Here is a 5,120-nt window from a genome sequence, read left to right as displayed (position 1 = left end):
TGAATGTAGCAGCGTTTCTGCCAAATCAATTAGCTTAAAATCGTTTCGTTGAAGTTAGGGCATTTTGAAGGGGGTTATTTCTTTTGGTATATTTATTTGATTTCTTTCTCACGTATAATGTAATCATACAATGGCAATCGGCCAATAAATTACATGAATACTACACCATAATAGACCAACTAATCACGCCCATTTTAGTCATAGTGCCATCTTCCTCCATAAATTTATTATCTGTAAAACAATCATCCCGCGATCTCTCTCATTAATCCTGACTGGGTATCTCACTTCAATTAATGCAACAATGGATAGTGAACGCTAACAGCTGCTCCAGCTACGCCAAACCCATGCGATAGCATGATTATAGACTCGATTACACTGCATTAGACATGAACTCAATCCCTCTCACATGTCTCACTATTTACTTTTCAGACGAACAGCTGCTTTTCAGGCGAAAAGATTCGCTCACAGAGACACGCATTAATCCCGTAATTATGTTTTATCATCTGTTCTCAGTTTTATGCGACTATTCATCAAACTTGGCATTGAATCGTTAATTTAAACTTGTCTTTTTGATGACGCTATATTTGTATAATAGACCCACACGGCATGAGCAATGAAACAGTCACACGAAACGATACCAACCCAAAGCAATCGATGATATGCCATTCGAAATAACGTAATAGCTTTGATCGGTCTGGAATCGTTTTTGTCGGTGCGGCTGTACCATACGTGAAATGAAGTAATGCCACTTTGATAAAAAGGGATAATGTACTTTTCTGTGTGTGGATGCCAACTAAATAAATTTGGATAAATCGTTGCGAAGTTGATTTACATTTGACAATATACACAGTAATTATTGAATTTCGAGTAGGAATATTTGCAAGGTCAAGCAACCGTCCTAATTCCGTAATATCCTTTCAGACCATAGGAACAAAAAATCACATTAAAAAAATTCTTTAATATCAGGTATTAATAGTCGTGAGGCCTTTGTTCTTTAGGCCTGATGTTGCTATCATATTATAATAATGTAGATTGGCTCATATTTACCAAATGATAAACCATTATTTAATTAACGATTAGAGAGTTTTTATTTTTACATCATATTATTTCTTTAAAGGAAAATGAAACCTTTGAAACAAGATAGCATGTGTGAAAACAGAAAAATCAAAGAAACAGATCAACAAAAGTTTGAAAAAAATTGAATGAATAATAAGAAAGTTATGAGCATTTGAAGTTAAGATCATTATTGTAATGTAGATCCTCCGGTTGGCAATGCGACAAATATGTGTGATGTCACATGTGAACAACCTTCCCATTGCTTTTATATATATTTCACTTACACTGCCTTTTTTATTACTTCTATCAGTAGATCATGTATTCTTTTGGAGGGCATATGTAATATAGATTTTCAAAGAATACATTATGGATAAAGAGTTTGTCTCACCATAAGAAAGAGCAAAAAGAGATATTTTGGGGGCATTTTATAGTCCATCACAGGGAAAGTTGTCCACATGTGACATCACATATCTTTGTCGCATTGCCAATAGGAGGATCTCCATAGCATTAGTGATCGCAATATTCATATGCTCATAACTTTCTCATTCTTTGACTGATTTTTCTCAAATTCTCTTTGATCTTATTCTTTAACTTTTCTTCCACACAAGCCCACTTGTTCCAAAGGTTTAATTCCCCTTTAATATCTACATAAAGTTTGCATCCGTTTGAAGCGACTTATTATGACCCATTTTTGTCTTTAGCTTTGGTAATGGGTCAGTAATGTGAACCTTACTGGAGTATCATCAAACATTACGACATTGCAAATGCGTAATAATCATTGAATGATTTTTTTACCTATAAGAATATAATGATTGCATTTTATCTGGCCGTTGTGATATAAATTAAAAAAAACTATTTCTCGGTAGAGCTAATCATTTTATTTCAAAATAGCCCAGTCAGACCGCAGCTCGCGCGATAATGAGCATATTCACGGAAATTTATTCAGCGGCCCTCTAGCGGTCTCCGAAGGAAAACGTGCGATCAATTTGGCTTGATTTTCCCACTGAATTTGGAGGGGCTGAAGTTATAGCTCTGTACTGGTCGCTAACTTCAGTTTACGTCGAAACGAATTGTGGTAAGTTATTCTCAAGACCTTCATCTACAGTTTGGTATATAATTTTCCATATTTCGACATTTTCAACCTACCATTTTTACCTCTTTAATTGATGCTTATTTTAGTAATATTTTAACTGTGATTTTGTAGTCGGAATTTCACTTTTGGTTCCTGACTTTGCTACATAACCAAATTGTTTCGATCAGGATTTTTTAGAAAGAAGAAAAGTCACTGTTCAAAATATGTCAGAACCAACTTGACGCAAACTCACCTTATATTTTTATTTTAGAGAAAATGATACCCTAAAAATCGAGAAATTTACGTTTTACCCGGAAGTAACCTTCTCGTTCACTCCACGATGGCGCGAAACAACGCCAAAATTACGTTCGTCGCGGGTTGGTAGAATTTCGCCTTTGGTCCCATACGTTGAAACTTCTGTAATGATGGCAGATGGCTCGCATTATATGTGTCTGTGGACGGTGGACTTGTTTTTTTTAATTAAGACTTAATATAAACGAAGCTTAATAAGTAGATCCCTTCTAAAGTTTTATTCAATGATTATCAGGTTTCCGAATTCCATCAAGTTTTTATTATAGATTGAGATATTTCTTGATTTATGTTGAAAATTGTTAACCTTTTTTCTTAATTAGTCGAAGTTGAGCCCCATGATGATTTTTGCCCCAGCCCAGCCCAGGCTGCGGTTAAGAATTAAATGATGATTAGCTCAGACAGTCTACTCTAGAGACTATAAACAGTTTAAAGTCAAACTAAAAAGTCTGGTACTACGGTATTTATAAACCATTTTGTTCAAATAAAAAAATTGTGGCTGTCACAGACAGTACTTAGACTTAACTTAGTTAGTCTCTTAATTGACGTACATGTAACATAATTCATACTTTGAATGGTTATTTAGTAATTTAGACTATTTCTCTCTTTTTTTTGTCTCTTCTACACACAGATCTGCATACTTGCTGACTCTGGTCTCTGCTTGCTACTTCATTCTGGGAGAGTCCATCATGTACTATAATGGTCAGACTATGATTTCGACAAAGCCCTTATTTCGTTTGCAAATTTTGGACTGATACAACAGAAAATTTATCTTTATCGATATTGGAAACAAAAAAATTAGAGCACAGTTTTGGGGAGGACTAAGAATACTGACTTGGACAGGAATACAGCTTGACAAAAATAAAAATTCACAATTCAAAACCAAAGAACATTTTTAATGTTACTATATAGTGCATTGCAAGAAACTTTCTACTCAATCACACATTCCAAAATTAAGGGTAAGTCCTTTGATCAAACACAAACATGTAGTTGATTTGCAATTGAAATTGAACATAAGTTTCTTGCAATGCCCCATAATCATATTTTGTTCTCAAGCAACTCTGTTATATGTTATCTAATGTGCTGAAGGTTAAGTGCCATGTATGTTCACAATTTTTTTTTTCGAAGGTATAATATATTTGTCCTTTTAAACGGTATTTGAATGTGGTTACGCCTTGTTTTTGTTTTCCACAGTAATTATTGCATATATGAACAGAAGTGAAATATTTGTTGTGAAGCACTGTATGAATGTTGTGTGATCATGGAGCTATGGTGTGATGGTATTATAATTAATTCATCATTTTTGTTATAAGACTGTAAACCTGGTGGATGTGAGGGAGTGGCCTGGATGAAAGGAAAGTGAGCATGTGTCCAATTACGGATTTGCATATGTTTAGACAATTTTGTTCGTGGATAAATATTAATGTGCATTCCCTATTCCAAGCAAAGAGTAAAGGAGAAGTCCACCCCACCAAAAAATTAATTTGAATTTAAAGAAAAATAAAGTATTGCAGAAAATTTCATAAAAACTATGATTCAAAATTAAAAAAATTACTATTTTGACATTGAGAAATTTGCCTAATTTTATAAAACAATTATATGCTCATCTTGGTCAATGTGCAAATTACAGAACCGATTATGTCACAAGCACTCTAAATTCTTGTGTATTTTTTTGTTTGATACATGTACATGACATGTATATTTTATTTTGATTTTCATTAACAGATTTTGAGAGGGATTTTAATTCCTCCATTAACATTCGTAGTTTCCATAAATGTAACCTATTGTGATTCGAGGAAGATTTTTTAGATCAAATTTGCTAAAATTTATGTAATAAAAATGCAACAAAAATTTAAAAAGTAATGTGATGTAAGTGACATAATCAACTCTATTTGCATACCATTGTTTTGTGTATATAACTGTTTTGTGTTAAAAAAGGGAAATTTCTGGATTTATTCAAATAATTTTTTGTTGATGTGCACTTGACCTTTAACTCACTTCCCTTCCCACCCCTGCCCAAATAAGTGTAATCAAGAACTTGAAAATCAAAAGCAGTGATTAAGAAGAAGAAAGAATTAATCATAGAGCTATTAATAGCTCCATGATTTAATAAATACAGGCCTAAATAGAACTTCACATGAAAGTAAAAAGAGAATAAAGCTGGGGAGGAACGATGAAGGAATATGATTTAAAGAAAAAGCATAAACATATCCCCATCACCCCCCCCCCCAAAAAAAAAAAAAAAAAAAACAGTCCGGCGGGTTCGAACCAGGGTCCTTGCACACGCCAAAACAATGCGCTTACGCAATTCGCCATCGATCTCTTCCATACTACTTCCGGGTTTTTTAAGCTATATAAAATGTTGCAAGTCTGTGCGCCGCTGTTGACCAATCAGAACGCGTCGGCAATTCTACTGCAATTCCAATCATTTTGCGATGGACATTGCCGTGGTTTTTTGTGGTTCCTGACTTTGCTACATCATGAAATTTCATAATTCTTTTTCAGTCGTAAAGAAGAATGTCTACGCTTTATATTGATTATAATATCAATTTGACGCAAGTGTAATTTCGGTGCAAAAATGCGCTCTGTTTATTCACATATATTTCTTGAAAAAAATCATTTTTTCTAAGCTAAATATCGGTCTTCAAAATACATTAAATGTGCATTTTATTTAGCTGATCAG

General features: G+C 33.8%; 1 long non-coding RNA gene across 1 annotated transcript; it reads left to right on the top strand.

The window, feature by feature from the left end:
- The first annotated feature begins 2,068 nt into the window (after positions 1-2,068).
- On the top strand, positions 2,069-3,594 carry LOC135156901 (uncharacterized). Its single transcript, XR_010295957.1, has 2 exons — positions 2,069-2,131; positions 3,069-3,594. It is a non-coding gene; the product is annotated as an uncharacterized LOC135156901 (long non-coding RNA).
- Positions 3,595-5,120: the final 1,526 nt, after the last annotated feature.

Source organism: Lytechinus pictus, chromosome 15, assembly GCF_037042905.1.
Source record: "Lytechinus pictus isolate F3 Inbred chromosome 15, Lp3.0, whole genome shotgun sequence".
In the NCBI taxonomy this organism is placed as follows: domain Eukaryota; kingdom Metazoa; phylum Echinodermata; class Echinoidea; order Temnopleuroida; family Toxopneustidae; genus Lytechinus; species Lytechinus pictus.
This window is presented reverse-complemented; position numbering and strand designations above follow the sequence as displayed.